Source organism: Artemia sp. Qi Xiang Cuo, chromosome 21 (assembly GCF_049724085.1).
Source record: "Artemia sp. Qi Xiang Cuo chromosome 21, ASM4972408v1, whole genome shotgun sequence".
In the NCBI taxonomy this organism is placed as follows: domain Eukaryota; kingdom Metazoa; phylum Arthropoda; class Branchiopoda; order Anostraca; family Artemiidae; genus Artemia; species Artemia sp. Qi Xiang Cuo.
Window position 1 is genome coordinate 52153365 of NC_142814.1, and position 12535 is coordinate 52165899.

The 12535-nt window shown below is 35.2% G+C and overlaps 2 pseudogenes; both read left to right on the forward strand.

Moving 5' to 3' along the window:
* Positions 1-718: 718 nt before the first annotated feature.
* Positions 719-10650, forward strand: LOC148939717 (uncharacterized; annotated as a pseudogene).
* Positions 10651-10956: 306 nt separating this feature from the next.
* On the forward strand, positions 10957-11876 carry LOC148939718 (uncharacterized; annotated as a pseudogene).
* The last annotated feature ends 659 nt before the right edge of the window (positions 11877-12535 follow it).

Sequence of the window (12535 nt, forward strand, 5' to 3'; positions counted from 1 at the left end):
AGTCAGAAGTAAGGGCTACCACCATGAAACACCGTACTTCTACACCTCTGTTGTCGAGAACGCTCACCGATTTTAACCTGCCTAATTTTCCGAAAGGGCTGCTAGCCCCACAAGCTGAATTGGTGATTGATATCGACGAAACTTCAGCGTCATCCAATGCGACGTTTAACAGAGGGAGTTCTCCTGCAAAAACTAATGAGGTATTTCAAGAGAGTCCTCCAACCTCACCAAAAATAAAAACCTCATTGCAAAACCCTTATGTTCATGTGAAGCCCCTTACATTTTCAATAAACCCCTTACAGGAAACACATTACCTTCATGTTCTTCTGATATTTTTTTTGCGTGTCACTGTGAATAGACTTAAAGAGAGAGTAGTTAGAGAGAGTACCCCTACCAAGAGATTAACACTTACCCCCACTAAACCTACTTTAAGTGTGCCAGTTATAAATCAACCAAAGAGATTAATACTTACACCCACAAAACGACTTTTAAGTGTTTCTTTAACAAATGAGCCAGAAAAGACAAATGCCAGATCTGTCTACGGAAGTACCGTCCTATCTTCAGAGGATACGATTTCATGGCTTAAGGATAGGGAGATAGCAAAAAGCGTAAAGAGAATTGGATATGTGTGATATGTCGTGGGTCGTGGAAGGATGAGCGCAACAGGCACAAAAATGACTATTGTGTGGAATGCTCTCAAGAGGACTGTGGCTCAAAGATGCACAGAACTTGCATTCCTCCAGAACTTGCTCGTCAACCAGGTGCATCAGATCTAGACAGGTATTTAAAGGACAGAGAGCCAACTTTTTACTGTGACAGTTGTGTAGACAATGATGATGACGATGATAAGGTCTTAAACATACTTTGGTACTGTTCTATTATATGTAAGACACGAAAGAAGTGAAGTTGTTTTAATGCTAATGAAATAGAACAAAATGGAATAAAAATTATAAGAGTTTAGAAAAAAATATTGTTTATGTATTCGCAGATCAGGGGGGTGGGGTAAATCATAGCATATATTCAATACGTAACCTCACCTAGGGACCTCTCCTCCCTAAACCCCAAAACACTTAAGTTTAAATATAAGTCCCACAGTGAGAAACCCCTGAATACCTGTCTACTGCATAAGATCGCGGCAGGTCTTTGGTTTTTCCAAGTGCAGGTTCGCGTCTTACAGATAATAGAAGTGTGCCCATATTTTTGTCAATCTGAGGTTTTGCTAAGTAATGAGTTTCCTTAAAATAAAAGAATGCAGTCTAGTCTTTTTCAAAAATTAAATTGGGTAGCGTCTATGTTGTAATACTAGAAATGATTTGATTGTAGGCTATGTATTGTCGTTTATTTTGATGGAATGCTTGGCGATAAACTTGGAAAAATTTAAAAAAAACATAATACGCATCTGTATTCTATCAAAACATTCGAACAAAAAGTATGAACACTATTTCAACATCATGCCAAAATGAGAAATAAAAGCAGACCCTGTACATGGGTAGTGATGTCTACAGAATCCCTAGGTTCATGTGGATAAATGTTAAGTGTTCCATATTTTCCTGTGGAAAATTTAGTAGGACCAATCAACAACTAGGTGAATATTGTGCATGAGCACAAAATTTCAATAGATAAGTCCCTGAGATTAAAAAATAACAATGACAACTTTGATTCGGCATTGGCTTCGCATATTTTCGTAAATCCGACCCACCTAGTTCTGTTTGACGAGGCAACCTTAATATCAACTGTATTATTAAAAAATAACAATGACAACTTTGATTCGGCATTGGCTTCGCATATTTTCGTAAATCTGACCCACCTAGTTCTGTTTGACAAGGCAACCTTAATATCAACTGTAAATGGCGTACCACAAACTTTTAAAGAGGTAATTGAGATAAAAAAAAATATATAAACCAAAATTTAGCAATAAATAGAGATACTGGAGATATTTCATTAAGCCCAATTTACGACAGTTTAATCTTGAAGGACTCAATCAATATTTTCACCTGAAATAACGTAAAAGAACCTATTTGCATATCTAATGAAAACCGAAATTGTAGACCAGCTAAAACTGTGGCAAGGCAAAATATCCTTGCCCAATCATCTTGGTAAAATCATTTTCATTGATTCCTGCCTGGTTTTTTATTCAGTGTCTGTTCTGTCTTTGTAGGGTAAACTTCGAAAGGTTATATTTTCGTGTTTTTTTTCTTTTTTGTTTAGCACTGAGGACGACTTGGCGGAGGTCCTTGTCGAAATATTTGCATCTATATTTTGTCATCTTCATGATTCGCCACTGGACTGACCGAAATCCTCGATTTTTCACCCTGTTCTTGATTTTATTTTTCATTTTGTTACTTTCTCTCCTCTCTGAGTTTCATCTGTCATGTATAGCCAGTGTGGTCTAAGAATGTTTTTGAATGTTACATTGTTGTAAATACAATATTTAGTGTAGGCTATTGATCGAAGACACGCCATTGAAAATAATTGAAGAGGGGCTGGATAGGCTAGTCAGTGCAGTGGCGGATCCAGGGGGGCTAGGGGGTGCGCGCCCCCTAATGTAGTCTAAAGTAATGTAATTTACCTAATTAACGCAAGCTTGCGCTAATTAAACTTGCTCCTAACTCAAGTTTATCACATCAACCTATTTTGCGCACCCCCCTAAAAACATCCTGGATCCACCCCTAAGTCAGCTTTGAATTACAGAGCGTCTCAGAATATCTGATGTACATACGATATAAAAAAAAATAAAGGAGTAACATTACACCTTAAAACAAACATACATTATTCTATATTTGGAAGAGGTTGTGCCCACCTCAGCACCCAGCTCTTTATGCTAAACTTTGAATATGTCACAACTATTTAAAGAAAAATTATTCGGCTCGCATACGTCACAGACTAGTCTGGGTCCCCTTTTAGTGAGAGGACGATCAGAGACCTTTAAAATCACGAGAGGTCATAACTCAAAACTTATAACATCAAATGTGATGAGACCAATTTTTAGTGCCCAAAAAAAGGGCACTTAAAAATATTTGAAGCAGTAATGATCAAAAGTGAAGAAGAAAGAAAAATTTTTTATTAATACACATGAGATAATGAGTTTAAAAAGTAAACTAAATTACGTAATGCATAATTAATGTATTTAAAAGGTAAGCGACAGCGAAAATGTCAAGCAGCAAGAAGAAACAGAACGTGTTAAAAATGAAAGGGAAGAGTAAATGATTGTCTGGATGACAGGAATACAAAATTGAATATCAGAACATGTCAGCTACGATAGTGAAGAGCAAAGTTTGCACTTTTAGAGGAAGAGTGGAAGCGATAATGAGAACATTTCCATAATGAAAATAAGTAAGTATATGTAAGTATGACGGCACTAGACCCTTAGGGCCCATCCAGCGGTCCTGATCTCTGTTTTGTAATACAACATAACAATAACAATAAATTATTTTTGGTACTTGTTAAATATTATCTTGTCACCTGGGCGCCCATAAGGGGCGGGGGGGGGGCAAGGGGGTGGCTGCCCATCCCTGGCTGAATGACGGTGTCATATATTTGTATTAATTTAAAAAAAATTTAAACCAAAAATGTTTTTAAAGAAAAGTAAAGATCTCTTTTAATTCAAAAATGGGCAGAAATAATCTTCCGAGCGTAAAACTACCACAAATCACTATCAACAATCAATCAAAATTCAAAACGAACAGAACGTATCACTAAGTGACCAGTCAAAATGAGAACACGCAAAACTTCACCAAAAGTATACAATGAACACCCTCCCCGTGGGTATAACCTAAAATTCTTATCGCCATACTTTGGGGGATTGTGTCAATCGCAACTGTTATGTTATGAGATCTTAGGGCTATTTTTTTTTACAAATTGCTATCTTAGAGTTTCTATCGGATATATGGGGGGAAACATACCGTGGGGGAAGGGGGTGGGGTTGTTGTATAGCTACCCTCCGACAAATTTTACTTTTAAAAATGACACTTCAACTTCCGATTTCCAATCCAACGAGTCCCCTCCGAAGTATATACCCCGTTTCCATAAATATCTTAAATGCCCTCGGGGGATACCTTACAACCCTTGCCCTACGGACCATGAGGAGGTTCTCATCCTCATTGACATATTTTCTGAACTTTTAAACTACGTCAAACAAAATAACTCTCTCGTGATTTTGACTCAAAGCGTTTGGGGAAAGGATGGGCGTAGGGGGGAGGGTTCAAACTGGAAGCAAATTTGTACTAGGGGGCTGGTTATTTTTGGGGAAACTTCCATAAAGGTTGGGATTTCTGTTTTTTTTCTGGGGGTTTAGGGGGGTCAAACCCCTAAACCCCCCCCCCCGGGGTACTGCCTTGCCCAAGGGAACAAATTTGCTACTGTACAAGAAAACCGGTCACGAAAAACCTGTCCAATAGGCTATTTGCAAGAGACCGCTTTGGATAAATGACTGCAAAGTCATTCATCTATGACATAGGCTAAAGACAGAATGATTATTTCTTCGTATTGCATGCCCTGAGCCTGATACCATTCTTTTGAAATCAAGCAAATTGCCAAAAAATGACAAAACGCTATACACACTCAATCTGGAATGCCTGGAGGTTTGAGCTAATCCCCTGGATAGGCTGACACAGGCCAAATATTTTGGAGGGGAAGATCATTTCCTCTAGAGTGTGGGGATGTGTGTTTTCAGGCTACTATTTTTGAATTTTTCCATGGGGTCCTTTTGATAAATATATGGGGAGGGTGGAGTAAACGCCCCCTTCTTATGCAAATAAATCTCTGGGCATGGTCAAAACAGAATCCCGTGTATGGACTAATGAGACACTTTCCATACTTCATTAGGTTCAAGGTAAGTGCACACTAACATATTTGTAAAATGAATAATATTGTTTCCTAAGCGATTTAATTTTTTGGAGTAGGAGGGCCGCAAGATCAAGGGATATCTTATGAGCCTTACGGGTCATTTCCCTTGTATGTAAAATTTCGTGTGCCCCTCTTTCCTTGTCCTGTATTCCTACTGCTCGTCTTATCAAATGTTGGTTCTACTCTCTACTCTATTTAAAAGGGCTTAAGGGGCTAAGTTCTCTCTCTGATGCTCAAGGATTGACAAGAAACTATCTAGAAGCATTAATTTTGGCTAAAGAGGGAAAAGTCATGATTCGTTTTAACAAAATCATAGAAAAAGTGGCTAAAATTTTGAGAGATTTTTCCAAGACAAGTCTATAAAACTTTTATCTGCTCATTTTTTAGATTTTCCCTCTTTCATCACAGAATTTAAATACTCTATTGTAGCGGATTATAATGGTGGACGTTCATTAGTAGCAACTCGTAAAGCTAGCCAAATTTAGGAGCGACATTACGGAGCGAAAGTTACTGATGTCACAACTGATGTGAGACTATGAAATGCCTTATCAATTCGTTTAGTGTTGTTAGGCTACATGCTCACTTTTGATTCTTAAATCAATAATCCTGTTTTTTATACTTGACTTTTGTGTTTTCAGTAAAGTGCTAGTTTTGTATAATCCTAAAAGCATAGACAAACATAATCAGTTGGTGTATTTGTACTAGTTTTATTAATATATGTTAGATAAGCTGTGAAGTAATAATTTTTGTTCGTTTTAAGTTTCAACTTTGCTCTTTACTTCCTTCGGAAAAACTTTGTTTTTAAAAAAATAATTTTCTTAAGAATACCTTACTTGACCTTCAAGTAGCAAATCAAGAATATGATATGCTACTTTAGACTTCGCTAGGGGGCACGCGCCCCCCTCACCACTCCCCGGATCCGCCACCATTAGCTGTTATTCGTTAGCTTATGGGTTTTGCAAAAAGGAGTGACAAATCTAGTCCCCCGCCCAAATTATAAAGGACGAAGGTAAAATAAAATAGGATGAATGTATAATAATTTAGAAACAAACTTGGGCTATATATTTGCACATAGGGGGAGGGGGGGGAATCATACCATATATTAAAAACGTAAAAAAACTAACCTAGGTACCTTTTCCCCCCTTAAACCCCAAAAATTAATCGTGTAAATATTGAAACTCATTGGGAAACCACCGCTTTGCAGTCATTTATCTATAGCGATCTCTTGCAAATAACCTATTTGACAGGTTTCGTGACTGGTTTCCTTGTACAATAGCAAATTTGTTCCCTTGGCCAAGGCAGTACCCCGGGGGGGCTAGGGGTTTGACCCCCCCCCCCTAAAAAAAATATTGGTCTGACTTGTAAATTATGCGGTGCCCGCATAATGCGTAAGTACCCAATTATGTTTTTTTTTAGTTTTTTTTTTGTTAAACCCACCTCCCCCTGAAAAAAACGGAAATTCCATCATTTATGGAAGTTCCCCCACAAATAACCAGCCCCCTAGTACAAATTTGCTCCCACAGAAAATTATTCATTAGTCGGTCATTAAAATCAAGTTCCCCGCTATTAAAATGATTTTTTTTTCATTAAAATGACAACAACAATTCCGTTGAGCCGAAATATATAGCCCAAATTTGTTTAAAAATTATTGCATATTCATCCTATTTTACTTCATTTCATTATCATGAACCAAACTGGACTTCTTCAGTGCCCACATAATAAACCAGTACCAATGTTACTACAAGTTGATAAGACTATGACCCTCTCCATAGAATCCTCAAAATCCTTAATAATGCTATCAAACATGGCCAGTCGTTGCCGTAGAAAATTCGGAAAGTGGGTTATGCAAATCCTTTGAAACGAGAAGGGATTTCTTAATTGCTTTTGACAGCTGTTTTCGTTTGAGAAGTCGCTTATTGATTCCTTTTTTTCTTTATTTTTGCCGTTTAGTAAATTGATGTGAGACTTGTCATGTAGTGAAGTGACATGTTTGACCAATATTGATGGGGCATGTGCACTTAATTTTGATTGAATTCCGATAATAAAAATGAATTTAAGCTAAATTAAGACATCAGGACAAAGGATTACAGAGTATTCTTTTCTATAAGGGGCTATATTTCAGTCACGTATATACAAGATTGAAAGCAAAGAAATAATAAAAGGCGCCTTTTCTCGGTAGAAAGCTCAATATTTGTCTTGAAGAAAGCTAAAGCAAAAAAAAACAAAGCAAAACAAGCATATTTTTGGTGTAGCTGCTGACGAGGAGGGGGATTAACAAATTTTTTATTGTTTAACAAAAATAAGAGTTGTGAGAAAGTCAAACTTTAGCGTAAAGAACGAGGCGTTGAGGAGGGGACAGCGCCTTTCATATACGGAATAATTTCTGTTTAAGTTTTAACGTTGTTCCTTACTTTCAGTTAAAAAAAACTTGTTTTTTTATTTAATTTTTGAACGTTTTTGAATTGATGCAAGTTTTGATTTTGAGTCACCGTACATGAATAATTAAAACAAAATTTTCATATCAACTTTACTTTTATTTGGTTAAATGGCTTTCTCGAAACTTATTTAATTTTATTTACGAACGTTTTTATTAGTAATAAAGATACGCAACTTACGAATTAACTTACTTAACCAACTTCTACATTCATATATTTTTCATATGTATATTAGGGGACTCGCTTACTAGTCAATACCTCGCTCTTTAAGCTAAAGTTCGTATTTTGTTCAAGTTCTTTAAAAATGACCCCTTAATAACAAAAGCCTTTATTTAGAATAAATAGATCTTATGAAAGTACTAAAAAATCTTTGGCTTAAAGAGTGAGGTACTGACTAGGGGGTGAACCCCCTCCCCCCCTCAGAATCCACCACCGTCATGGTTACAGAGGAAGGTGTAACCTAGAAAAGAACAAACAACAGCCCATTGCAACCAAAAGTTTAAAACATTTTGAAAAAAAATTACTATTGAGAAAAAGTTGCCATGGGATTTTGATTCAGGAATGGTAACTATTATTTTGGTTTGTTTTAAAAGTAAAAGTTTATTCCAAGAAGAAATTTACATGGTGATTTCTAAAAACAAACCTAAAACACATCAAAAATAGTGTCAGATCAATATGAAAAGTGTACTGTTGCCATGGGACATTGATTCAGGAATGGTAACTATTATTTTGGTTTGTTTTAAAAGTAAAAGTTTATTCCAAGAAAAAATTGACATGGTGATTTCTAAAAAAAAGCCTAAGACACATCAAAAATAGTGTCAGATCAATATGAAAAGTGTACTGTTGGAATCTTGCATAGTTGAAAACATTGTACAGGGGAATACCAGTTCCCCTCATTCAGTGGCCGATCCAGCGGGGAGGGGGCGAAGGGGCGCAAGCCCCTCTAGTGTAGCCTAAAGTAGTATAATTTACTTAATTAACTCAAGTTTGCGTTAATTAAACTTACTCCTGACGCAAGTTTATCGAATCAACCTATTTTGTGCCCCTAAATTTTTTTATTGGATCCACCTATTTTGCCCCCCCTCCCTAAAAAAAATCCTTGATCCGTACCTGTCCTCATTGAATAACAAGGAAAATCACTTTTCTCAATAATTCCAATCTGAATATATATCTTAAACTGACGTTTAAACTTACCTCCGATTTACATCATAAATAAAATTTGCCCCCCCCCCCTTATTTATAAAAGTAAAACCAGAAATTGCCAATCTAGAGGGGGCTGAAATTAATTTACGCTAGAAATTATGATTATATTTTTAATAAGCATAAAAAAAAGGCATCGAATGGTGTACTCAGTTTATTCCTAACTCAATAATATGATTTGGTTGGTATATATTTACCCATTTTTGTTGGAAATGAATTTTAGCCCCCACCCCTGTATATACCAGTTCAGGGTATATATTTGCACATTAGGGGGATGGGGGTAACTTTATTTCTGATGTAAATGAGAGGTAAGTTTCAACTCCCCCCACCCCCCTAATGTGCAAATATATACCCTGAATGTTAGAAGTTGGAAGTGAAGTTTCAACTTCAAATGTGAAGTTCCCGTCAAGCCCTCAAATATAATTTACCTTCCATATATTCCAAAAGTCACTACAAGTTTAAAAAAAGTTTGGACACAAAATAATTTTTATGTCGTTTTTACAAATAATTTTAAAATCATTAATTTCTTAATTTCTGTTAAAGATATAACCCCAGTTACTCGCCAGAGAGGGGTTTATAAAATACATTGTTACTGTGGCAATTTTTTTGTTGGTATAACCAATCAAATTTTAGAAAAACGCCTGCAACAACACAAAGATGACATAACTAAAGCTTTAAATTCTAATAATACAAATATTTCCTTTGATTCTGCTTTAAGCAGTCACATATATGATAACCCTAGTCATAAAATGCTTTTTGAAGAAACTTGCCTTAATAGCAATGATTTAGGCATAAAACAGGTTGTTCGAGAGGCAATTGAAATTAAAATAAAAAAATAGTAATATTTCTTTAAATAGAGATTTGGGGAAATATTCGCTTAATGCCCTATACACAAATTTAATTAAAAATGATTTGACCAATTATATTAAAAAACCAGTAAATAATTCCACTCAACCTATTACGAATATACCTTCTAGGCTGGCTGCCAAGAAGGCGAGACTAGCTTTAAAAGCTTGTCTGTAAATATTTTAGTTCCATCTGAATGAAATGTTCTCTGTCCATTTCGTTTGGAGTACCAGTTCTGGTTAAAGTTCCTTGAAGTAATGATATTAGGGCTGTTTTAAAGCATTTTTTTAAACAGTTTTAATGATTGAATTTTAATGTAAGTTTCTTTTATAGTGTTTTTATTCTCTTCGTCTGTTTTGATGAGGACGACCCTTGGATATAGGGTCGAAATATTCATTTAAAGTTGCGTTCCACTCTCTTGTATAAAAATTTCCCTTTTGTTATACTTATTTGTTTAAACAAATTATGATATTTATTTAATATAATGCCAGTACTCATTATTTCTAAGCTCCAATAGACCCTATAATTATACATCAAGAAAAATCAATAGGCATTGGGTAAACAAATCAATGTTTACCATCAAATGTTTCAAATGAAGGTCAAATAAGTAGCTCTTATTAACACACCTAACTAATGTTAACATTAATTTTAGAAACCAAAATGATATTCAGATCAATAATGATGAGCCTTTTAATTCTACATATAAAAGCTCAGGACATAGTAAAACACGGATTAATATTTAAGCATGAAAATTTGCTTCTAGCCAGCCATAATGCATGGAAGATATTCATGAAACTAGATCCAAAACCTTTTGAGACGTTATTTCTCCAAGTAATGAGACTAGAGAGAAATACAAATGAACTAAAGGACTCAATCTTTCAATTTCTAAGATCGGACGAAGGATTACAAGCAAGAAACAACTTCCAAAAAGAGAAAGAGGATATATCATTTCCTATAATCCCAAACTTGAAATCAAAAGACCCTAATATATGATTTTGATAAGAAAATGGCAGAAATAGATAAAGCTATAGGAATAAGCGCAAAGGAAGATAGACAAAAAAGATCAATAGAGAATCACCCATCCTCCAAAAATGATAAAGGACCAAATCAAGACACAAGAACTCCAACTCAACCCCCTGCTAAGGAAAAGAATTTTTATGATGGAAACTATGCAGTCATAAATGAAATACCAATATATGGAACTTTCTCAAAGGACCTAATACATGGAACTTTCTCAAGGGACTATGGAACAAAAGTCTTAGTAAAAATCTATGATGACGTAGCAATTCCTGAGGTAAACACTAAGGTCACAACGAATCCCTAAGACACTATGCAGTCTAGTACACCTAAATCTGAGGTACTAAACACTCTGCCAACCCAAATTGAAGCAGAGGCAACTCCTAAGGATATATCAAAAGCCACTCCACCTCCAATTCAAATAACCACAATAAAGACGAATGAGATGTTAAAAGAAAGGAAAATACAGAAGAATAATAAAAGGCACTGAAGGAATAGAAATAACTACTAATTCTACAAACAGTGTAAGTAAACCAATACACAAATTTAAATGTCAATATTTTTGTAGAAAAATAAATTCAACAATAAATATAGGAGAGATAACAAAACCATAATGCTCCTAAATGTCAAAACAAAGAAGGTAATAACCACCACCCCAGAACTTATAGAATCTACAACAGGAATAATAACCGTTACCCCAGGACCTATAGAATTGGAAACATCAATCTCAGAAACCATGACCAATTCCCTCCCCAAAAGGATATATCCGAACGAGAATTACATAACAATAAGACAGCTATTCCAAACCACCAGGTGGGTATGGAAATCTTTAACGATTAAAAATATCGGACTATGAATAAGAATCCCAATCATTGAAAATGATTATCGTGGGCAAGACTGCATCAAAGGAAATAAAAATTGTAAGAATAATGATGATGACTACCCAAAAGAATGTTGGACTATTGATAGAAAGAAAACTTGTGCGAGACTGGCAGCTGATGAACCTATAAAACATTATTTGGAAATACTCCCAGAATTGAGCAAGGACAATGCCCTGAAATTGTCAAATCATCAGACCTTCGTAATATTGTACAGACAAAGGTTGCAAACATTATTAAAATTATTATATACTGAAATACAAAAACTCAAGCAAATCACAACAAGAATATTTGAAGTTTTCTTCAGGAAAAGCAGATATCAAAGGTCCACAAGCTTAATACCAATCATTGGTGAACTTGCCTTGCGACTCTTTGGGTTATCAACCGATGAAGCCTTAAACATATTAAGAGAAAATGTTAAAAAATTGAATACAGCAATGAACACCACACTACACGTCCAGAAGATACAAGCAAGCATAGCCAGCTACCAAAAAGACAAAATCGAATCAATTTCCAAGAAAATTTCAAGGATAGTCAATACAATTAATTATTTGAAAAATCAAGTGGACCACGTATTATCAGATTCTGGATTAACACTAATATCAATAGACATCATAACTATGTCCTTACAAAATTTAGCTACAGATTTGAGTAAATTTGAATTTACTTTATTTGCGTTAACAGGCGGAACAATATCACATGACTTAGTTGACCCAACTAGCTCAAAAAATATCCTAGATAAGATTAAAACCAACCCAACATTTGGTCTCCATTTACCAGTGGAACCAGAAGTTGCTAACCAATTCCTATATTACACCAAACTAAAAGTAGATATTACAGAAATAAACGATCAACTTTTTGCAGTAGTAACGATACCCCTAATTAATCAACAATCAATATATGATCTATATAAAGTTTCAACCTTTCCTGTTATTATTAAAGAAACCAATTCCTTCGTAAGCATTGTGCCAGAGGCAGAATATTTGCTAATTGACCAAGACAGAAGGAAATATGCATTAGCAAATGCACAAGACTTAAAAGAATGTGTCCCATTCAAAAACTTGGTCTGCCAACTCACATTACCTATCTACAATGTAAAAATAGGATCATGTATGTTGGATATTTTTCTGAAGGAATCCCAACAGGAGGACATCCCAGGTTCGTGCGAAGTACTTATTGGAAATACAAAACGAGAGATATTTATCAAAAGTGAAGACGGCTATTATTAATTATAGTTAATGTAATTTCAAAATATACTCTTATACTTTTTTTTATGTAGCCCTGCAACTATTCCGCTACAGTAATGTAATAAGT